The 24,710-nt window shown below is 45.1% G+C and overlaps 1 protein-coding gene and 1 pseudogene across 1 annotated transcript in view; one reads left to right on the top strand and one right to left on the bottom strand.

The window, feature by feature from the left end:
* Nucleotides 1-3,158, bottom strand: part of Pdcd1lg2 (programmed cell death 1 ligand 2) — a 70,217-nt gene extending 67,059 nt beyond the window's left edge. The window contains exon 1 of the mRNA NM_001107582.4: nt 2,935-3,158. The gene's annotated coding sequence lies outside the window, so the exon portion shown is untranslated. The remainder of the gene's footprint in view (nt 1-2,934) is intronic.
* Nucleotides 3,159-8,613: 5,455 nt separating this feature from the next.
* On the top strand, nt 8,614-9,136 carry Nip7-ps2 (nucleolar pre-rRNA processing protein NIP7, pseudogene 2; annotated as a pseudogene).
* Nucleotides 9,137-24,710: the final 15,574 nt, after the last annotated feature.

Genomic DNA, 24,710 nt, shown 5'->3' with positions numbered 1-24,710 from the left:
TTAAAGGTTGAAAATTCCACTCAAGAGTGCTGGAGAGCCAGCTCCATGTGGACTGACTACAGATATGGAGACTTTCTGGGGCTGGGGTACTTAGAGTGGCTTTTATAGCTCTGAGAACTTTGACCTGAAAGTTCTTTGAGTGGGCACCTGGGAGGCTCAGATAAAAAGCTTCAGAAATGCGAAGGCATGGAAAAGCTGAGGGGGGGCACCCAACAGACAAAGTGGTTTCTGAAATTCAAAGCCAAACAACAATGCTGAGTTTCAGGCAGAGGGATAATGTGGTTAGAGTGCCCTTCCCCCCAAAACAGTTAAAATGCTGAAAGAGCATGAAAAGAGTGTGAAGTGTGTGTGTGTGTGTGTGTGTGTGTGTGTGTGTGTGTGTGTGTATGTGTATGTGTGTGTGTGTGATTGAAGTTAGGGGATCTTCTAGACGTTTGATCATGAATCTCTGTTTAGAGTCAGAAAAGGGAAGCAAGAGAGAGAAAGGAGAAACTGTAAGACCATTCACAGGACAGTTGAAGAAACAATTGGCAACTGATCAACCATACAGGTGAGAAAAAGAGAAGCAGGAAGGATGACTGAGGTCTCAAGGCTAGAAGACGTTAGGGCTAGACAAAGAAGTCAGTTCCAACATGGAAATGTTAGCTAATATTGGGGACTGAAGAAACTGTCTTAGTAAAAGAACACAAAGGAACTGTCTTGTAAGGCTAATCATCTCTGAAGCAGTGTACCTCAGTTTGTGGCACTTCCGTAGTAGCTGGGGACATTTCCACCATCTTCTTTTCAAATTAACATCAAACTTCCCCTTCTATATTCCATTTTATTTCTGGTGGTCTGCCTACCATTTTACTGAAAAATTAAAACAGTAGTACAGCAGCATTCAGTGAGCTTCTATACTCATAGCTGATGTATTAGTCAAGGTTCTCTAGAGTAATTGAACTTATAAATCTATCTCTCTCTCTCTCCCTCTCTCTCCCTCTATCTCTCTGTATATATATATATATATATATATATACAAATATATATATACACATACATATGTGTGTGTGTGTGTGAGAGAGAGAGAGAGAGGGGGGAGAGAGAGAGAGAGAGAGAGAGAGAGAGAGAGAGAGATTTATTATAATGGCGCACAGGCTGTGGTCCAGCTAATCCAACACTGTCTGGCTAAGAATGGAACGTCTCTGTGAATCTTGTCACAGGCTGCTTGACTTGGCTGGTTTCCAGTACACCTTGGAATCCTGAGGAAGTAAGCCCTAACACCAGTGAAGAATTACAATTGCTAGCAAGTCGAGAGCAAACTATCATAAAGCAAAACTTCCTTCTTCCATGTTCTTATATGGGTTTCCAGCAGAGGTGAGAGCAAGAAGGCAGAGAGTAAAAGCTCCCTTCTTCATGTCCGTGTGTAGGCTTCTAACAGAAGGCATGGCCCAGTTTTGATCTGAATTAAAGATCTGGATTAAAGGTGTCCCTTCCTACCTCAAAGATCTGGATTAGAAGTAGATCTTCCCACTTCAAAGTAAGCAGAAGTCCCTCCATTTTAGGGTTCTAATTAACTCCCAATGGAGTCAAGTTGACGAACAGGAATAGCTACCACAGTCATGCACTGCACAATGCACTCAGGACTCACAATCTGCAGGCAGGCATTCCAAGTCAGTGTAGAGGCTTGCAGATGGAGACAGCAGAGGAGGCGCCCGGAAGCATCAGACACAGAAGAGAGCTATCGATGGCAAGAGCTCAGGCTACAAAGGTAATAGAGCAGGTTCTCATTGCAAGAGCAATGTCCATCACTCATGGGACCGCATGCTTGGAAGAGGGAGAAGATGGAGCCGGAGGATCAGGGAGTTTGCTGTGCGACTATTTCCTAGGAATGTCTGGATTTACACCCATAAAGTCTCAGCAACATGACTACCAAAAAGCGAACTGAAGGAGGACAATAACAAAACACACGCCAAAGGGGAAAGGAGGAAGCCGTCAAGGCTTCCGCCCTACACAATGAACTTCAGGCACCTAAGGAGTGCCGAGACGCTCTGCAGGGAAGAGCGTGCCATCGCTTATCCAACACCAAAATGGCCCGCTCTGAAATCATACACATGAGTAAAATTACACAATCGGAGCAGGTTGTATTCAGAAATGTATGAAACAATAGCTAATGAAAAAAAAAAGTCCCTGAATTTGAAAGAGCGAGGAAGAAGACATGAAGGATTGTGGGAAAAGAATGGGGGCGGGGATGATGTAATTATTATAACTTTAACGTTAAAGAAATGAAGAAAAAGAAAAATGTTTAGATCCACGGAATAGCATCGTTTAAACGTTGTTTCTTTCTCTAATAGTGTACTCTGACAGCCTTGCTTTGTAAACACAGGCCAGATGGGAATATTGGCTGCTGTCCAAAAGGATAAGCACTCACAGATGTCAGGTGTAGGAAAATAGTTTCTCAAAGTTTTAAACTGTTAACTTCAAAACTCTGAGGGAGGCAATGTCAAGAATGTTTTTTTTTTTTTGGGGGGGGGGGCTGTTGAGATGGTTGGTGGTAAAGGCCAAGGCCTTCTAAGCCTGAGTTCCATTCTTACAATGCACAGGCAGAAAGACAGGACCAATTCCACAAAGTTGTCCTTTGATGTCAACACATGTGCTATGACACACACTACCACTACGGTACAATGTTCATAAAAAAAAATTTAACCCCAAAACAAGAACAGTTTTCTCTACAGTGCAGAAAGTTCTTTACCTCATAAAGAGGTTCACCCAGAATAAAAACCACTGGGAAACCCTGGTATTTGGAAGGTAGAAAAGAATTGCACTGTAAGCACAATTCCTCAGACAGAATGTGATTTTAAAAAGTGTGCCCACCATTCCCCCACCATGGCACACTCACCCGTCTCTACAGCACAAACCCAGAAGGTAAGAGAAGTTCTCACTGTACTCGGTACCCACATCAGGACTCAACACAACTCGTCAGACAAAGACACAGAGAAAAGGCTACACATAGTCACTCTTTGTATCAGGTTCCTCAGAAGCCAATTACACCACCAACCAAACCTGTCCACAACAGGAGCAGCCAGTGCATCCCCTCTGGTTGGAAGACAGGGGGGCGCCACAAAGGTATGCCCACATTTGACATTAGGATATAACCAACAAGGGGGAACAAAAGATGTGGTTGCGATCCTTGAAGCTGTCTTCTCGTTCAAAAGAAAAAGAGGGGGTGCAGGGTGTAATTCAAACCAGAATGGTTTCTGAGGAACTGGCCGATGCTGCCTGGAAGCAAGTTTTGGTTTTGCTTTCAACAGTTCTGCTTTATCTGCAGCCTCTCTCAAGCCACACGCCTGCCAGGCACCCTGGCATCACTGACCTTGTCGGTTACCCTTTAGCTGTACCCCTGGTCCCCACAGCAGGCTGGCTAGCGGGCCTAGCCACATCACGAGCTCCGGGTCTGGCTGAGAGGCCTCGCTTCGTTGGATAAGGTGGAAAAGCCATTGAGGGGGCTTCTCAGCCTTAACTTCGGGTCCCCATATTCACAAGCACAAGTGCATCCACACGAAGGTGTGCTCACCTGCATGTATGCACACACACACAGAGAGAGAGAGAGAGAGAGAGAGAGAGAGAGAGAGAGAGAGAGAGAGAGACAGAATAAATAAAACAAGAACACTTCCAACCTCTCCACAGCACCCCACCAGGTAGCCACTTGGCAATACTGGCCATCTCCTGCTTTGTACAGCCCCACCCCCATCTTCACATAGCCCTGTCCCTTGTCTTTGTATCTCTGTCCCTTTCCCGTCTCTGTAAAGGCATCAGCCATTGGATTAGTGTCCACCCTAAATTCCTAATTTCAAGGAAACTCAGAAGTATGGCATATGACCTGGGTTGGGGATGAGAAGGCGAGGGGTGGGCATTGATCCTCTACAGCATCTAGGTGGGTTTGACCTGAGGTGGGGCACTAATTCCCTACCTTGTCTTAGCTCATTTTCACATCTAATCTAGAAATCCTCGAGCTGAATGGCTGAAGTACAGCACACGACACAGCACTGCTTTCTTAGCTGCATGGCTAGATTTGAACTCAGGCCCATGAAGCCCCACCGTTACACGAAGCTGAGCAGGGCAAGATTCAAACAAGGTCATGAAAATAAAGCCTAAGGTAAGTGCAGATGTGGAGGGCAAGACTTCTCCTTGCACCCTGGTTGGGGAGGGGGTGGTGGGGGGTGTCAGGGATTTAAGTCTGCACACTCAGACAGCTCTTGGCTTTTCCTGCTCTCTGCTTTTTGCTTCCCTGATTCTCTGATCCCTGGTTTGCAGGGCCCTTCTTTCTTACTTGTTGGCATGCTTTAAACATGTTAAAAAAAAAAACTGTTATTTTACTCTCTCCCTCGAGCAAAAAGGAATGATTCCAGAAAGGAGTGTCTGCCTCAACTACAAAAAAAATGTTAGAGGGGCAGCTGCAGAAGCCTCCACAGAGAGTGTCTAGGGGTGGGAACATGGAGGTGGCTTTGTGGTTGGTATGCAGTTGCTCTTTTTTTATATTGTGTTTTCTGCCTGCTGTGAACCCACACTACTCATTTAAATATATAGAAGTAACTTTAAAAAAAAAAAAAGAGTGGGGTTGGGGATTTAGCTCAGTGGTAGAGCGCTTGCCTAGCTCCGAAAAGAAAAAAGAAAAGAAAAGAATGATGGAGATTATGGTTAGATACCAAACAAAACCAAGAAAACATTTTAAGAGCTTACCAAAGGACTCCTGTGTCTTTAATTATTTATTAAAGTACACATAACTGTGAAAACTCTTCAATTAGAAACACTCATAAGCTCTTTTCTTTGTTCCCAAAGGTCTCTGACAAGGAGAGACAGAGACAGAGACAAAGAGACAGATACAGTCATAGACACAGAGAGACAGAGACAGAGAGGCAGGGAGACAAACAGAGAGACAGAGAGGAGAGTAGACCCTTCCCACATGGGTATGCATTCACTTGGTAATGGAAAACAACAAACTAGGTCAGAAAACACACCATTATAATATGCATAATAGTGACCTCATTAGTGTACAAAGCTACCAGGGCTTCCACAATGTACAGAGAAAAGCTGAAGACCGATTATATTGTTTGTCAGGTTAATGCAGAGAGAGGCTATGTCACGCCCATTTCTGTCCTTCCCTAAGACATTTCATTGTAAACGCGCTGTTGCAAAAATGCTGTACAGTGTATGGAACTTGGTGCCACCAACAAACAAAACAGGACACACTGTGAAATGTTTATGTCAGCCACCCAGAACGGTATTCGTCATACAGCAGGTGCTAAGTCAACTGGGGCTATCCCAGCTCATGTAGATCTGAAACAATCTGCCTACTCTGATGGGCCTGGCTTTGGAGACACAACCAACGGGCAGGAGCTGGGCAAGCCATGAGACCTGTGAGGACCCAGCAGTTGCTCTAGGACCCCAAGTCCATAACCAAGATTCAGGTGTGGGTTCATCTGGAACCTGATAAAATGGAGCAATAGCTAGCCTCCTCTGGAGCATGGGGACTTGTGCATAGAAAGAAGGACATACGCAGCTGGGCACAGGGAAAAGACAGAGGTTCACACCTAGAAATCTGCCTGAAATCTGGCCTCTTGTATTACAGCCCAGGAACTGTAGGCCAGTCTGTTTCTGAATACACAGTGGCTTGGAATTCCATCAGATCTCCACTGAAGGAGGCCTGATCTTGAGGTGAGGATGAGGGAGGGTAGACTGAAGCTCTGTCCAACGCAGCTGAGATGTTCATTTCAGGACCAAAAGAGGTTTGGCTCATTCACAGACAAGAGCTCTAAAAGTAAAAAAAAAAAATGTGGTGCTTCATGAGGCGCTTATGAAGTGCTTCCTGCTCCAACTTCACCCCCTCTGCACGGTGAACAGAGAATAACTAAGGTGCTATGTTGATGTAAAATCATAAAAAAGGTCTTTTACCTCCACTGGATCTGGCACCACAATGCCCAAAGATACCTGGTAGATATCTTGCCAGTAACACACATCTCAAATCCGCGGAGGCCCCGTGTCTCTACCCGCCACACACACTCTTAAACTTAAATCGCCACACGAAAGAACACACAACACAATAACCTCTGATCCAGTTGATAAGATATAATTGCCCACCTAAAAATACAAAGCCCTGTACACATCCATCCCTTAAGAATATTCATGACAACCTGTAGATGTGCAGGGAGGAATCTTAACGTCAGCCTCCATGTTCTCTCAGTGGCTTCTCCTCCAGTCTCCCTTTCCTTCTGTTCCAGCCTCCTCCTCTTCCCTCAAACTTTTCTCCCGCCCATCCTTCCTTCTCATCCAATGACAGGCCTCGTTCTATCTTGTACCTGCCTTCACCTCTATGACAATCCTACAGTGCTGGCTCCTGGCTAAAAGATAAATGACTGAATTCCAAAGTGTCAAATTTAAGTCAGACCTGCCTCCCCCAGAAAGCCTCTTCAGAGCAGGGAGTCAGAGGTCAAGCAGGAAGTTAGGGGGTAATGAAACTTGTCTCCTAGACTGAAACAATGAAAAATAGAGGAGGGGACTCATGTGACAGATAGAAGTTTCTAGGAACCTGGAGAAGACATGTGCCACCCTCTTCCCCCCTCTTTCTGGACAGAAGAAAGGAGTGCTGGATGCTGGGTGCTAGGTGTTGGATGCTGGGTGCTGGGTGCTGGGTGCTAGATGCTGGGTGCCAGGTGCTGGATGCTGGGTGCTGGGTGCTGGGTGCTGGATGTATTGATGGTACATTACAAAGGTTTGGTGCCTGACATTTCTAAAGGTGGGAGGTTTACCATCCTGCCCATGCCTGTAAAGGGAGATGGGGATGTTCATGGGAATGAAAGAACTGGGAACACCTTTGCTCCCAGGCCTGGATCACGGGACACCTGTGGCATAGGAAGACAGGACTCGAAGGCCACTGATTGCAGTTGGAACCAGGGTAAGGTGGCCATGTCTGTTTTCTGCTCGGAGGTAGAACAGCTAGAAGCTTGGCTTGCTTTGGGAAGAGGCATGAGTTGAGAAGATACAGGATTGGAATTTTAAATGGAACTAACTCTGTCAGTTCCTCAAACCGTAGCACAGGGTTCCAGTATGACCTGGGACTCTACGTGTGGCAATGTATTCATGACAAGAGAAGTGAAAACATAGGTTCACAGTCTACGTCAGTGTTCATAAAGGCATTATTCACCATGGTCCAAAGTGGAAACAACCTAAATACCCAGAAACAGTACCAGTACTAAACATCAGTACCAAAAAGTACTAAACATGGTGCTCCACACAGTGGAATACGGTCAAGTCTTCGAAACAGATGCCACCCCGGCATATGATGTGAAACGACACAGTGAGATACCAATGAGCATTCTACGGCAAAGAAGCCAGGCGCCAGACTGTTTTACATAACCCCATATCCATGAAGTATCCAGAGTAGACAAACTCACACGGAGACAGAGGATCGTGAACCACAGCTTAATACAGGGAAGCATCAGGGAAGGCAGTTAAAAGGTGTGTGGCTTCATTTTTTGGATGAAAATCTTTGCAATGTGGTTGTCATCCAGGTTCCACTGTGTGGAACAGTAAAAGCACTTTCGTGAGTGAACTGGGGCTTGTGTGAATTCTATCCCAAGAGCTGCTAGAGCACGTGAGACTAGGTCAAAACATAGCAAGCGGCCTGGAGGCGAAAGGCTCAGGCTGGGGTGTGGTGATGGTCTCTACCCAACAGGTTAGGAGAGTGTGACAGATTAGTGGCAGTTTAAAGAAAATATTTCAGTGAATCAAGTCATCCTAAATTTCTGATTGTGTGAGAAGGGCCTGGAAGCAGCAGCCCCTGCACTCATAATGAGTCTCTCTCTCTCTCTCTCTCTCTCTCTCTCTCTCTCTCTCTCTCTCTCTCTCTATCTCTTTCTGTCTTTCTCTCTCTCTGTCTCTGTCTCTCTGTCTCTCTCTGTCTCTCTGTCTCTGTCTCTCTGTCTCTGTGTCTCTGTCTCTCCCCCCCTTCTTCCCTTCCCCCCTCCCCTTTATCCATCTCTAGTTGAAAGACTGAAGTAGCAGCAGATGAGAAAGACTGCTCTGGCTACAGCCTGATCCTGGCCCCATCCCTTCCACACTGTGGGCTATGGTCACAGCTTCAGCTTTGTGTGAATGTTTATGTGTATCTATGACCTTTTTCATCAAGTAGGTCTGGGTTAGATGAGACACGGGTGAAAAAGCCTTCACCTTCCAGCTCCAGGCTGAGTTAGGCTGGTCTTGGGATCAGCAGGAAGAAAAGACTTCAGGAATGAGAGAATCTAGTGAAGCCCCCAGCTCTCCCGTGGATGTAGGCGGCAGACTTAATAACAGGCCTGTTCTTCAAAGCTACAGGAACTCACAAGGAGGGAGCAGGATGGAAATTAGTGTGGACAGCTCCAGACAGAAGCCAGTCTTCACCTCTCTCTAGTTGTGTGGCCTGACTGCTTTGTGCTTTGTGAATTATAGCCTATATTGAACATAGAACACCTAGAAGTTCTACACTTGAGTATCTAGCATAAAATAGGGCCTAAAGGCCCCTCCAGTTTAAGGGACATGTTAAAAATTAGCAACTTCAGAACCAAGCTAGCAAAAAAATGAGGCCTTTGACTGAAGAAGGTAATGTTTGAGAAGATTGCTAAATACATGGGAGAGAATCTACAACTCCTGGTGGACAGACCGGACGGCACCTAGTGTTTCCGGCTGCACAACAGCCGAGTGTACTATGTGGGTGAGACAACCCTGCAGCTGGCCACCAATGTCTCCAGAGATAAGCTAGTGCCCCTGGGGACGTGTTTTGGAAAGTTTACTAAGACCCACACGGTCCGGATGCACATTACAGCTCTGGATTACCTTGTGCCCTATGCCAAGTATAAAGTGTGGATAAAGCCTGGAGCATAGCAGTCCTTCTTGTATGGAAACCATGTGTTGAAATCCAGTCTGGGGGGAATCACTGAAAACACATCTCAGTACCAGGGAGTAGTGGTTTATTCCACAGCAGACGTTCCTTTGGGGTTTAGGGTACAGCAAAGTCTACCCAAGACTGCAGAAAAGAGGACCCCATGGCAATTGTGGAATTGTGGTGTTCCATCAAGCAGATATTGGCGAGTGCATGCGCCATGATGGAGACATTGACTTAGGATAGTCATGCCAAGAACATTTTTGCTCTGTGAGAGGACATAGCTTTGTTTCCTGTGTACCGGCCATCATGTTAAATCTGGATAACACTGAGACATGCAACTGGGATTCTTATCAATCCCAGTGGCTCAAAAATGGAGTTTCTGGCCCTCTAGAGTCAAATGTAAGTGGATCACAAGGATAAGGCCAGCTCAGGCTACTTGGCAAGTTCAAGGCTAGCCTGGGCTAGCCTTGTCTCAAAAATCTAAAACACACCAACCAGAACCTGTGGAGTGTTTGTGTGAGCAAATACAGTGTTTCTATTTTGTATCTGCATCGTCTTTGTTTGAATCAGAAGACTTGTTCTGAGTGACTGTTCCAAAGTTACTTCACCAAAGACAGGATAATCTTACTGTTATCTGTGATAACACCTTTCCAGGCTCAAGATAGCACGGTGGACTTTCTACTGTTTATTAATATTAAAGGTGGAAACAGCCATATAAGGATAATAGGCCATGCCTGTGTTTTTACATATGGAGTTTAATTAATTTTAATGTTTTGTTTTTTTTTTTTAAATCAGCAACTTCTTGGCATCAGACTTCTGAGCCAGGTAAGTAGAAAACAGAAAAAAATTAAAATCCTGTGAGTTAATTCACAAATGCTACTTCAACTGCTGTTCCACAATCGCAAGGCTCCTTTACTCAACAGGGGAAGCTCGCTGAGTGTTCTTCTCCACAGAGTGGGGATACAGGCGTTCACGAGGCATGTGTCAGCCTCAAGGGCTTATTATGCCCAATGGGACAATGACAAATGAACAGAGTTGCCACAGGGTGGTGAGGGACAGGGATGCTTATCTTCCAGCCTGCTGGGACAACTGGCCTACCCAGAGACCCTGGAGTCTGTGTCTCTCAGTGTGGTGATGGGCTCAGCTTGGGTTTCAGAACCCTGGCTAAGGGCAGCCAGGGAATGAAGAACGGATACACAGACTTACACGTACAGTGAAGCAGGGATCGGGTGGGTCCTCTAATCCACCACTATGGCCGCTGCCTGGAAGGTGAGGCACCGTTATGGCACACAGCACAGGGGGAGGGGCTAGCTAGTCTGGTAGAGGGTCTCTGTAGATGAGCAGCCTCAGGCTGTAACCATCTAGGAGGAAGAGGCTGCAGACGCTCATCATTGCACTCGTTTCTGAACTCCTGAGGAAAGCCAAGCCCGTTTCCTATGGGCCGACTGGTCTTGGAGTCCTTGACGAGCTAAGTCCATGTTGAAGTCCACGTTCTCTCAGGACTTCCCTCACATAGGGCTCCCTCTTCCCCCGACATCTTGGCCTGGAACAAGGTATTAGTGGAGACAGTCGGGGACTGAAGTGGCACCCCATGACTCACTACCAGGAGGTATCTATAGCAACCAACATTCCGAATGGAGCGCCTGAAACCCTGCTAACGAAGGAGGAAACACAACTGGGAGGAGCTGAGGGAACAGGAGGCCCACAGGATCCCCCAGGACCCCCAGGATGGTCAGTTTGAATCCACAGCCTTCTCTTCTGCCTTCTCCTCACCCCGTGCCCTAGCTCCTGCTCAGCTCTCAGTCTCTTCCATGCCCGGGGCAGCAGAACAATTGAATTGATGCTGCTGCAAGCCGAAGACACAGCCTTGTGGCCGTTGCCCCGGAAGCAGGCCTTTGACCAGATGGAGCTCTGTTCCACCCCTTATCACCCAGAGATGTTAGACCGATGACTTCCCTAAGTGCCCATTTTATCATCGGTCAACGAGGACCATAAAAGACTTGCCTCCTGGAGCTACTGTAACGTGAGTTGATCCCGGAAGGATCCTCAGACAGGGGTTGGCTGGCACCTGAGAAGTACTCTATGCGCTTTCAGTCTTGTGGGGCAACCAACCCAGATCACATCTCTCAAATAGGAGTGACTTTAGTTCATTTACTTAATTCAAATTTTAAAATTTAAAGTTTAGCCCCCCCCCCCACCGCCCTTGGGGACAAAATGACACAGTGTGTCACTGTAAAAAAAATATTTTAAGATACAAAAAAAGTACATTGTAAAGAAGAGAGTAAAGAGTAAACCTCCAGATAACTGCTCTCTGGCCTTTGGCAGGCATGGCTGGCAGGCACTCTGTGCCTATCCGGACATATCCATAAATAGGTGGCACTACGCTGAAAGGCGCTTCGGTGAAGTAATACAATGTGGGCATATATCCCTGTGAGCTAATGCAGGCCCTACAAGTGTTGGTAGAGGCTGACAGGGGTGCTCTTGTCTGGCAACACCATAATTTATTTAATCTACTAGGAGTCATGACCCTTTGATTTGCCTCTGACACAGTGCCTAATGAAACAATGGCAGTTGGAAACACTGCACAAGCTGTTCTGATCTTTGACCACTCCATCCAGTCAGGCTCTGAACCTTTGTCCGCTCCATCAGGTCAGGCTTCGTGGAGGGAGGGGACAGGTAAGGCTGTGGCTATTGCACCTGCCGGCTGATGGCCAGTGTGTGGGTGGGCCAATGTCTGGAGGCTGTTCCTGCCCACGGGTTTTAAACATGCCCTTAGTAAAGGTGGATGCTCTTCAAGGCCGAGAGTGGAGAATCTAGTGATCTTGCCGGCCTCTGGTGCCTTACAACTTCTCAGAATTTCTGCCAGTTCTAGGAAGACATTAGGGAAGTTTAATTGGCCAAAAAATGTCATGTCATTTTTGAGGAACTTTTTAAGGGTTCAATCCCCAGGGTATTTTACCCTCAACAAACTTGGGATAAATTTCCACAGGCCCGAAACTCTTCTGATGGTGACTCTGCATATCTTTAATAAATGAAACCGCAGGATGTAAGGTCACAAGCAGGACTGGTAGCTGGAAGCTGCATTGGCTTCTGTGGGCCAGAGAGTAGAGAAAGATGATATGGAGCAGGGAGAACATGACTGGCTGGGGAATGACTATGAAGGCCTGGTCAGCTTGGCCTGACACTTCTCACAGGTGGGGAAGGGGATTAAAAGCTTAGGCCTTCCAACCCAAGGCCAGTATGTCTCCCCGGCTTCCTCCTGACTCCCACCTAAGCACTACCACCACCACGGAGACCTAGCAGGGACCATCACAGAGCAGGGGCCATCACAAAGCAGTGGGGTCACCAGTTGTCACTTGTTGCCATTCCTAAGAAGGAAATCAGAAACACAGACTAAGCTCTGCAGAGGAGAAAACACTGCCAGACAATTCCACCTGCTTTGAACATATCCACCATTCTGCTGTCACAACCCAGACAGACAGCACCCTCATCACTCCCATTTTCCAAGTACGGAAACTGGAACCCAGGGATGGGCCTGTTGAAGGCTGCAAGATGAGAGAAGTCTGGATGGCTCTCACTCACCATTGCTCCTCTTCAAAACGAAAACAACAAAAAGCATCCCTTCTCAAAACTGCTCAAACAAAGGGATAAAGTAGAACCCAGGAGAGGAATAGAGGGGATGTCTTCTGCAGGTACCCATTTTCGGTATCATGGACACAAAATTTGCACAGATTTCATTGTCTAAGAGTGTGAGAAAGTAATCTGGTTTAATAAGCAGTTTGGGACACATGTCCAAGGTCAACTTATGACCTCATTACTCCGGAAACCAATTGGATCAAATGAGGTATGTAAGAGTCAGGGGCTCCTTGACGTGATGTGCTGAGAACGAAGGGAAGCTCGTTACGATGGCTCACGTTTGTAATGCCAGCACTTGGGAGTCTGAAACTAGAGGGTGGCTGATAGTTCAAGCTCAACCTGCAATATGTAGTAAGTTCTAAGCCAGCCTCATCTATAGTGTAAGTCCCAGTTGTTGATAGTTCAAGCCTAGCAACACACACACACACACACACACACACACACACATATATTCATATATATGTATATATATTCATATATATATGTATATGTATATATGTATATATATATATACATACATATATATATATATATATGAGTTTTAGGCCATCCTTGGCTATAGCGTATGATCCTACCTTTAAAACAAAGCAACATATCAACCCACAAGAGCTGCGGTTGCCTGTACAAAACCTATACAAGAGCGAGCCTGTCAAAATGCCATCTTGGTGATTGAGCTACCGGTAGTTGATGGCTGCCAAGAGAGGGCCAAGTTCTAGCCACAGCTGGTGGTGGAGTGCTCACACCAGAATGGGTGATGATGTCACTACATGGGCAACACCAGTTGGACTCAGGACTGACGACAACAACAGCAAAGTCGGGGTGCAGATAGCGTGTGGTGGGTAAGGTGGTTGGAGAGATGTGGCGGTGGACGGCTAGGATGAAACGCAATGTATACATGTATGGAATTTTCAAAGGAGACGTAAAAGTAAGGTTTTTAAACAAAATGAAGAGAAGCGAAGGTAACAAAGGATAAAGTCAAAAAGCTGTCGTGCAATGAACCCAGAGAAGACTGTCCTAGGTGGAGGGATGGCTATTCTAGAGAGAGGCTGCAGTCCCCTGCTCTTACAGATACAGCGGCCATGCCCACACTGATAGCCAACAGACCTTTCTCCTATCAAGAGATTTTTTATTGTCTAGACATGGTGTTTAAACTCAAAAAAAAAAAGAAAGAAGGAAAAAGAAAAGAAGAAAGGAAGAAGGAAAGAAAGAAAAGAAAGAAAGAAAAGAAAGACAGACGGATAGACAGACAGAAAGAAAGGAGGAAAGAAAATGTTCATTCCCTCCTCTTCCTGATAGGTGTGAATGATGCACGCACATTCATGCATTCCATTTCCAGTAACCTGAAGTTCAAACCAGAGCATTCTCAGAATTGTCTTGACATTTGAGGAAGTAACCTCCTGCCTTACCTCACCGTTCCACACTCGCCCTCGGTTGATGGTTTCACAATTACCAAACCTGAGCTTTCCCAAACCTCTCCACAGACTTTCCCGATGTCTCCCTTTCACATAAACTAGGCAAGTATCAAGGAACAATTTTCTTTTTCTCTGCTCCATGGTCTAAACGCATCCAAATTTTTGTGGCAATTTAGAATTTATGGAGAACCATTTCCTTCACAGTCCCAGTGATCTTTACTGCTTAAATCTTTAGATCAACTCACCCAAAAACAGGACCTGGTCTTTCCGGGCTGTATCATGAAATGATGATTGCTTTTGGAACAAAGACTATTGTTCTAGGATTCAGGAAGAACTTAACCCATTTACAAGGATCTATATCCTGTAAAACAAACAAACAAACAAACAAACAAACAAACAAAAGGAGTGCAGACCGGAAAGGGCTATAAACAGAGTCTGCACCAGAAGGACAAGCTCGCTGTCAGGATCCATGAGCTCACCAAGGTTGCCTACCTTTTTCCAAGCCATGACCCTCAACACCAGCTACTTCCTGCTTCCATAGCCCATGAAACGCTTCTTCTAGAACCAGGCTCACAGCCCTGCTGGTAACGCGCCTACATAAAAACTTTCAAATTCTTCCCACTGCATTGAGACTGAAACTGAGCTACCGGCCTTGGAGACAACACGGTGAGCTTTAAGACGCTCACCTTGCGTCTCTCACTCCGACGGCTGTCACTCTCTGGTCTCACACTTCCTTTCCTTGAACTTGGTAGACTAAAGTCCACTTTATTAGTGTTTTGACGAATCTTGTACTTCTTGGCTATGGCTTCATCAGGTTTGGAATAGAAAGCCCATTTCAAGAAGCCCCTGTCCCATCTATCCTAGTTGGCTTTCAACTCTGCCACCCATTGGTGTGGCCCCGTATTGGTTAGTGTTCTGCCCTGACATGGTTGCTCATGTTTTTCTGTTATTTATCTGCCCAGTCATTCTCCCACCTAGAATGTGTGTCACAGGAGACCAGAAGCCTTATTCTTTGATCCCTCTGGATATTCTTTCTTTGTTCTCAGCATCTCGCTGGAAGCTTGACATCTAATAAGTGTCCCATAAATGTTACTTGAATGAAAGAAGGAAGTTATTTCGTTTTTCTAAGCCAATCCTGACAATATTTCCAAGATTTAGGGCCAAAGTAAAGCAATCCATCACTTGAAGAAACAAACATCAGTATTTTGGTTTTAGGACAAAAAAAAATTCCTAGAAAATTAAAAATAATAAAAGTAATAAAATTAAGGGATTCTTCATTAGTAGCCCTACTATAGGGAATAGAATCACTTTAAAATTTTGTTTTGAGGGTGGAGAGATGACTCAGCAGTTAAGAACACTGGCTGCTCTTTCAGAGGACTCGGTTCAATTCCCAGCAACCACATCCTCCCTCAGAACCTTCTGTAACTCTAGTCTCAGGGGCTCTGATAGGCACTGTGTACAAAAGCTGCACAGAAATACATTCTAGAAATTCTCATACATATAAAACAATAACACACATTTAAAAATGTTTAAAAACGTATTAAACAGGGGTTGGGGATTTAGCTCAGTGGTAGAGCACTTGCCTAGGAAGCGCAAGGCCCTGGGTTCAGTCCCCAGCTCCGGAAAAAAAAAAAAAAAAAAAAAAAAGAACAACAACAAAAAAAACGTATTAAACAACTTTAAAGAAAGACTCAATAGATCCTAAATTCTGTAACTATCACAACTTACTGTAGGCTTTACATAACTACTGAGCGATGAAGAGTCAGTTTTGATACCCCATCTTGCCCTCACTTTACATCCACATACACTTTCTCCTGGGCAACTAGACTGTTTTTCAGCTTCCCTTGGAATGAGGTTCTGCCGGGCATTGCTAAATTTCCTTTGGGAGGAGACACAGCATTTACCCCTCTTTCTAAACTCCCAACAACAAACAGTGATACAATATCATTAGCGTTCACTCTGGAGGAACTAATAGGTGTATTAAGGTTGTTTGCAGAGCAGTGAGTGAGGAAGGAGTGAAGGGCCTGAAAGGGCTTTAAAGCAACCCTGCTGGAAAGTCTGAACCCAGTGTGGGTGAGTCCCCAGGACCAGAGGATGGAGGCACCCCACCAACTCCTATATTCTAGTCCTTCCTTGAATTCATGACCGATTAGAACAGAATTGCGTTCAACTGGTTGGGAGGTGGCTAGAGACTCAGGTGAGAGTCTTATGACCCTCCCCACACCTCCTCCTGTGAGAGAATGTCAACAGCCAGCAAACCCAGCTGTGGCGATCTTGTGCAAGCAGGCGTTGCTGAACTGGTGAGGATGATGGAAATTTGGCTCAGAGGACCGTCCTGTACACATCCTGTCATGTGACGGTCAACCAATGCAACCCGAAGAAATTCTGGGTTCCCAAACCTTGTTAAAAATCTTTCGCTCAGATTTCCCATGCTTTCAGTCCAAGCAGTTATGTGGGACACTCCTAAGAAAGCTAACACCCCTGTGTTAAAGGAACCAGATCTGGGTCTTTGAATGACTACCCAGTGCCATTGCTTACCTAGGTGGGTGTGTTTACTCTGTTTGCTCTTGTGAATTTTATTTCATGTGTGACAGAACATAAATATCATTTTGCCAACTTATATATACTCAAACCAATGTTTTTACATGTATTAACTCATGTCATTAGCCTGGTAACTCTTCAGGTTAGATACTGTCTTTGGCTCCAAAACATATGTGAGGAAATCAACACACAAGTTAAGAAATATATCCTCCAAGTTTAGAGAGAGAAGCAATAGCACGGTCCTAGTTCAAATCAGATCTAACTGTGGTTCTTGCTCATTCCACTCATCTGTCTTAGAGTTCTGCTATGTTGTTTGATGATAGAGGTTTTTAAAAATGAGCTAAATAAATAATCAGCCTTTAGTCTTTCTAACAGCTCTGTGTTTCCTTGGGAAATTGGCACGGAAGGTTCCGGGCCTCTGACAGATCGCTCTTCTGACAGCATTTGGTATATGTGGGCCTATCTATAATCTCAATTGCTGCCTGTGAGTGCATTCATTTGGCGTCAGTTATTTTTTAGAAGTGGGAGGGGTCAGAGATAAGATTTCATGAGTAGGATGACCACCTGGGGGCAAGAGTGAAGGACCCAGATTAATGATTTGCATGATCGTTGAGGTGTAGAAATATGCCTTTTATCTAGTTAGTAAAATAGATTCAAATAACATAGCCTAGAAATGCTAAGAAACAGCCCTAGGGAAAGCTCTGGTATACGAATTAGTTGATTGGTCTAGTTGATAAACTTACAAAAAGCAACCTGTCCTATGACCCACAGCAATGACCATCAGTACAAAATTCCTAGTGAGACAATAGTAGCACTCACACGTTGGTGGTAACCACAAACTCTCTAATTAGACTGAAGACTACTTAACAAGAGGGAAATCCTGTCTATCCCCCTCACAGGCTCATGGATTGAAAGCTTTGTCTATACTTGCTGGGCTATCCACTGAAACGTGGAAAGTAGAGGCCTATTTGGAGGGAGCGTGTCGCTGGAGTTACTCCTTTAGAGGGTGTGTTTTTACCCTCTCCGTTCCTTTCCAGTACAAGCCTTCTGCTACAGTGTGGTTTCTCACTACAGTCCTAGAAACAATGAAACCAAAAGTACTAAAACTGGGAAACAAAGCTTCTCAAAATCTCTCAATCTGTGAAATAAAATTTTCTTCCTTCTGTTGATTTTTCTCTTTCAGTATTTTTGTGACAGTGACCGGAGACTGACTGGCACAGTATGTGTGTCTGCTTTGCACTGTCAGGGCAGAATTGAGCATTAATGACAAGAGACCATATGGCCTTCAAACTTGAATATTCCCTGTCTGACCCTCAACAGGAACTGTTTACCCAACCTGTCATAAGAAAGAAGGAAGAATAAAGGACAGGTTGGTGTCTGATTGTGGAAATCTTAAAAAGAGAGGCCATGATGTCGGGGCTTTATCTTTTAGTCAATAAAACCATCTGGGCTCCCTGACCAAGAAGATGCTACGATGACAGAAATGTCTTTAAGGACACTGTGATCTTATAGATACTGAAAAGATAGAACCAAAATCAGGAAGCAGAAACTATTTAGGAGCTGGCTACAATTATCTATAACAAGGCTGTTAGGATCTGGAGATGACATCATTGTTCTATACAGTCAGACCCCATTATCCATAGGGACAAAACAGTGACTTTGTTCAGATGTCCTTTTCCATGTAGGTCAGTGGAAGATGGTCTCATGTGGTTACAGGGTAGATCCTTACTTCTAGCTGTTAGGTCTCAAATCCAGGACAAATGGCTGAGGTGCTAATTACATCGAAGTTGATGCTGGCCACCAGGTTCTCCCAGCATTCCTCAGTCCCTGCCTATTACACTGCCTGTTACACGGTCCTCATGGCTGGCACACTCCACCCCCTAACCTCAGGAACTGGGCAGGGCTGCCCTTCTCCCAGCTGCTCGGGCTACACAGGTCTTTTTGGGTCTCTTGCCCTTTCAGTCTCTTGGTTCCCCAGCTCCTGCCCTCTTGGCTTCTGGTGCTCCCTCTCACCTCCCCCATCTCCTCACACGGCACAGTTTGCCAGTCTTGTTCACTCTGGACTCTCCCAAGTACCTGCTTCTGCCTGAGCTCTTTCTTATATCTCTAATAAAAACCTGAGTCCTTTAGAAGCCATTTTCTCCTTTTATTTCTCTTTTTCATTCATCTGGTAATCCATAGACGCCTTAGAAAAGTCAAATCAGCAGCTTGGTTCAGAGTGGCCGTGGGATGGAGCTCACTCCCATGATTTCAGCACAATGTGCTCTCAGCAAGTTACAGCCCAGTCAGAAAGCCAGTGTGAGGCCAAGAGAACAAGAAATTCACCTTGGGTGTTTCCATATGACTCTACTATGAAACCACGTGGTCTCCTGTAGCACTGAGGGTGTGTGTGAAGACATTTTAGGAAAATACAGTTTACAAACACACCTATCGGTGTTTAAGTTGCAATTGAAATGGCAGACTGCCTTATGGTGATTGCCACATTGGAATAAAAATCACTTCTTCCAGATCTCAAATATCTAGCAGCTCTAGAGAAAGGGTAGATGATGATTTGTTAAAACCCAAAGCCACCACATTTATAGTAGAAAAAAAATTCATTGAAAGTTACATAGGTGTGATATCTTAAAAAAAAACAAAACCAAAATATGATGTAATCTACTTTCTGTTGCTTTTAAAATGCACAAAGAAGAGAGATATCCAACAGATAAATGATTAATGGATAATGATTTATTCTTATGGAGAGGCAAACACATAGAGAAGGATGAAGGCTGAATAAAAACTTGGAGAGAATGTGGGCATGAAGTCAACAAAACAGAGAGACAGGGAGAGACAGAGAGGCAGGGAGAGGCAGGGAGAGGCAGGGAGAGACAGGGAGAAGGGCAGGGAGAGGCAGGGAGAGACAGGGAGAGGCAGGGAGAGACAGGGAGAGACAGGGAGAGACAGGCAGGGAGGAACAGGGAGAGGCAGGGAGAGACAGGGAGAGACAGGGAGAGGCAGGGAGAGACAGAGAGAGGCAGGGAGAGACAGGGAGAGACAGGCAGGGAGGAACAGGGAGAGGCAGGGAGAGACAGGGAGAGACAGGCAGGGAGAGTCAGAGAGGCAGGGAGAGGCAGGGAGAGGCAGGGAGAGACAGGGAGAAGGGCAGGGAGAGGCAGGGAGAGACAGGGAGAGACAGGGAGAAGGGCAGGGAGAGGCAGGGAGAGACAGGGAGAGGCAGGGAGAGGCAGGGAGAGACAGGGAGAAGGGCAGGGAGAGGCAGGGAGAGACAGGGAGAGACAGGGAGAGGCAGGGAGAAGGGCAGGGAGAGGCAGGGAGAGACAGGGAGAAGGGCAGGGAGAGGCAGGGAGAGACAGGGAGAGGCAGGGAGAGGCAGGGAGAGACAGGGAGAAGGGCAGGGAGAGGCAGGGAGAGGCAGGGAGAGACAGGGAGAGGCAGGGAGAGGCAGGGAGAGGCAGGGAGAGACAGGGAGAGGCAGGGAGAGGCAGGGAGAGGCAGGGAGAGGCAGGGAGAGGCAGGGAGAGGCAGGGAGAGGGAGGGAGAGACAGGTCATCCTCTGCTTCATGTAACAAACCACAAGCTCACGCCCTTACTGGGTGTCACGGCGTGTCTATGGCTACAATTGAAAGAATCATAGCCTTAAATGTCATCCGAGTCCCAGAGAGGCGAAGTTAAAACTAACTAGTACTGCTCTCCTAGAATTTTCTAGACACAAAAATAAATGAGTTGGTCATCATAATAGACAAAACAATCTATGAACAAATAAATAATATTTATTTGTCCTTTGGTACTGCAGTAAAGTGGGAAAGTGATATTTTTCAACACAGTAAACGGTACAAGGACAACCAGATCTACATACAAAAGTGTGATTTGATCCCTGTCTCATATGCACAAAAAAAACAAACTGACTCTGATTCTGGAAGGATTTCATCTAAATGTGAAACAACAGCAAGTTTAGAAGAAAAGGGGAAATAATTCTTCATGGAATTTGAGTAAGCAAAATATGTTTGCCACTGGATGCAAAAATAGTGCTAGCTATCGGGAACAGGCTGACAGGCTGTAATATACACAGTGAACTTCTGTTCATGGAGTACTTCACGAAGAGAGGTAACAGACAGCCTATTAGCAATTGCAGAGGGAGACATTCTCAGTTCATGGGTCTGATGAAGGTCTGGTATCCCGGATCTCTTAAGGATTACTACAAAATCATGAACATAGACAGTCTATCTTTGGTGTCTTTCTTCTTTTAGATTTATTTTGTTTTTGATGATGTGTGTGTATGTGTGTCTGTGTTGGGGTATGTGCACGCGAGTGCAGGTGCCTGCAGAGGCCAGCAGAAGCAGCCGACTTCTCTGAGGCTGGAGTTATAGGCAGTCGTAAACTGGTACACATGGGTGCTAGGAACAAACCTAGATCTTCCACAAGGGCAGTACATGCTTTTAACTATGAGCCATCTCCCCAGACCCTTAGACCTTTCCTCTGTGGGCTGCATCCCAAGACTCCTGTGGAAGCTTGATAGTAGGTAGTCCTGAGCCTTTCATATCCTTTGTTTTCTCCACATATGTGTATACATATATGTGACATATATAAATTAACACTTGAGATTATATATATATAATATATATGGCATAATATAATAATATATTAATGTTAATTTATAAATTCTACACAGAAAGATTAAAGTGTGAAAACAGAATAATTATTGTTATATACCATAGTGAAATTATAGGAATAGTTTCTCTTTCTTAAAATCTGTTACTGCGTTGCAGATCTCAGCAGCCTCGGGATATGATTTTTTTTTTCCTTATTGAGTCAAAATGTTTGCACTTTTGCTTAAAAGGTAGCATAGTATGGCTTCTTTTTGGTATATCTCAATTTCCACCACCACCATTAAGAGTGGCTTTAGGGTCATTATTCAGTGAAATAAGGGGCCACTTGGACACAACTGGACACAAGCATCATCCATCTTGTGACAGTTGATCTGATGAACCAGACGCTTCTAAGGGACCAGCGGGGAGGGAGCTATGCAGCACGGCCTCCTCAGGAAGTTCATGGCCCAGTCGTGACACAGAGGGACAAGTAAGTGACTATAGACTTCCATGATTTATTTTTGACAGTTTTGTGTTGTTCAGTTTTTGTACGAAGAGGAGCTATTCCCAGAAACCCGAGAGCATTTCAGCCTTCATGTTCTTGAGGGTGGATGTCTAAAAATGTTAATTTATTACTTATTGTGTACAGACCCCAATCCAATTTGACAGCAGCGGGGTCGTGGTTATGCCATTTTTCTGTTTGACGTGATAATCGACTGATATTTGACTCCTGGAGTGGAAAGAGGGATAGAAAGCTCTCTGTTATGAAATAAAGAATGATGTCTTTCCTAAAACCAAAACGAAACGTGCTTTACCCTAAACTCAACATTTAAGGAATCACCCTAAATATGTCATCCAGCCTAAGTTTGCAGTAATTCAGCACTTGCTGGCACGAAAGGCCCAAATGTCTCTAAAGAAGTTGATGCCAGAAATGTAAATGCACGAATTGAAAAGAAATTCCAGTTCAATTTTGACATCATGAAAACTCCAAAATCAATGTGTATCGATTTAGCTCTTCGGTTGGCCACAATGTTAATTAGCGTATGTGCTAATTAAAGACAGGTGTAAAAGCTGAACACTTTGGGGATGGGTGGAGAGATAACTCAGGGGTTATAAGATCATCTCCTGACCTCTGTGGGTACCAGCAATGCCTGTGGGATATTTACATGCCCACGAGCAAAACATTCATACCTGCAGTATGAAATCAGCAAATCTTAAAAACGTTTTAAAACCATTTTTTTAAACTTAATACTTTTAAAGCTAGTCTTTAAGTCCTCCATAGCAGTGATAATCTGGGTGGATAGAATATGGATCTTAAAATAATTTAATAGGCCATTTCCTGAAGTCAGCAATACCAATATATGGGTTTCCTGGAGCCAAGCAGTCTGCTGGGCACTTAGATATCAAGAGGATAGTCCTGACTCCATTCACCGTATGAAAACAGGTTCGGGGAAGTCAGGTGAGCCTCTGGGGTCATGGCTGAAGACATGACTGAGGTCGTGGGTGTTAAGGCAACCTCCTGACCTTCCCAAGTACAGCTAGGTTTCTCAATGCAGACAGGTTTTTTTCCTTGACAATCAGTAGTTGGAGTCCTGGCTTGTAAAATAGGTAAACTTTTTGTCTGTTTGTACTCCCCCCCCACCCCATTTTTTCCCTAAATGTCTCTATTATTAGAATTATTTTTGAAGTCTTCAACACCTCCAGTGTCCTAGAAAGAGATAATTGTATTTGGTTTCATAGACCTTTGCATTGGTAAGTGAGTTCAAGCTTGCTAAGCCATCCGCGTTATGTTTTTGAAGTCCGGAGAGCTAATATCAAAGAAGACAGACAGAGTTCCCAGGAAGAAATCAAGATACTAAAACGAGAGGGAAAGCCCAGTTTTAGGGGATTTCAAGACTCAACAAAGGCCCCAAATTACTGGCCCAAAAAAGTCCCACCTCTGTTACGCCAAAATTCACTTACAAGTGAAATTTTTAATGTCTGGCCGTTACGAATAGAGGTGCAATGGGTAAGCTTGTGTGTGTGACAATTTGCACAGGTGAGGGACTTCAGCAGGAGAAACGCTAGGTCACTTGTAATCTGATAGAAATTGCCAGATTATCCAGCACAGGGCCCTGCTGCTTGATTTCCCCCTGACCATAACAAATGCTCTGGAAGAAGTCACTTTCTGTGCCATCCAGGGTTGGCGTCTTCTCCATGCTGCAGACTGCTGTCCTCTGGGAAGGACTCCTAGGGTTCACTTTCAGGTCATATTTTAGGATGGTTATTTTACAAGGAAAGGGGGTTTCTTTAGCTTGTGCTTTTGGAGGCTTCAGAGTCCACGTTGGCACTCCACAACCATGGCAACGGCCTCTGATGGGCATCAAAGCATGGTGAGCAGCCTCACAGGGAGGGAGCCCATGTGCGTGCAGAGAGCAGTGTGCATAAGGGATCATAGAGGAAGAGCTAATGAAGGAACCTGAGCTCTCATTAGAACATCCATGATCTGGGTTAATCCCAGCCAAAGAGCATGAGACCAGCTTCCCACGGTAACTCTATGACCTGATTCACTTCCCACGGAAACCCATCAACTCCTCCTCAGGGCCAGTCACCATCTGTTAAAGGTTCCATCTCACCCACACCACCACATTGGAGAGTATTTGGGGGGACAAACCGTATCCAAATCAAACCTCATCTGTTCAGAATTCACCGTCTTCTCAATGTCCCCCGGCATCATCCTAAACGCTCATAATCTAACACACCGATGAATGGTTTCAAATGCCTTTTTTTTTTAATGAATGTGGTTGATTTAATTAAATGAGCATTTTAAATGAATTTTTACATTGTCTCTTCGGCAAGACTGCAAGGCCTGGGGTATATCTTTGACTCCCTCGTAGTGCCCAGTAAAATGTAATGGTGAGTCGCTGAGACGTTTGTGGTGGGAATGGCAGGTTAATTTCTGGAGTTAAATAGCACTTTGTATTTCTCAGCTTGGGTGGGGCCCAGGAGAGGAAGGCTAAGACTCCAAAGGCAAAAAATGGAGGGAGAAGGAGCCCTTCAGAGAAAATACATTAACAATAATTATAGTTGGCACGTGACACATCCTACCAGGAAGCCTTCGGCTGCTAAACTCCTCTACTGTCCAGGGGCCCAGGTTCCAGGGGGCTGACTTCCTGTGCCATTATTGCTACAAAAGATGCAGATCTTCCCTTATGAACATCCAGATTCTGTCCTAGGCTATTAGAAACGCCCACCATGCTTTGAGAGTATCTGGTTTTAAGAAATTATCCAAAGATTGCAAGCTCCTTTAAGTTCAAGAAGAAGTGGTCAAGAGAGACAACACACTCAACACCACACACTTTGTTTAATGGTTGCTATGGTGACGTTTGTTTGAAAACTAAATTTCCTTATAGTTCCAGGGAAGTCTTGGTCTGAGCCCTGAACTTAGTTCCCGGTTTCTCATCTTCTCCTCAGAGCCTGAAGACTGAAGAACACACAGTTTCATGTTGCCGCTAGTGCAGCTCTGTGTTCACTGATCTGAGCTCTCAGCAAAGCCCTTCAGCTCCTCCACTCTGTGGGGCCCACTCTTTTCCTCCCACCCATCCACCCCGGGTCTCCATTTTTGGATGGAAGACTTTTGACAGTTTTCTTCATATTTTATTA

Source organism: Rattus norvegicus, chromosome 1 (genome assembly GCF_021556685.1).
Source record: "Rattus norvegicus strain SHRSP/BbbUtx chromosome 1, alternate assembly SHRSP_T2T, whole genome shotgun sequence".
NCBI classification, from domain to species: Eukaryota; Metazoa; Chordata; class Mammalia; order Rodentia; family Muridae; genus Rattus; species Rattus norvegicus.
Note: the sequence above shows the minus strand (reverse complement) of the source record. Positions and strands in the feature narration are given on the sequence as shown.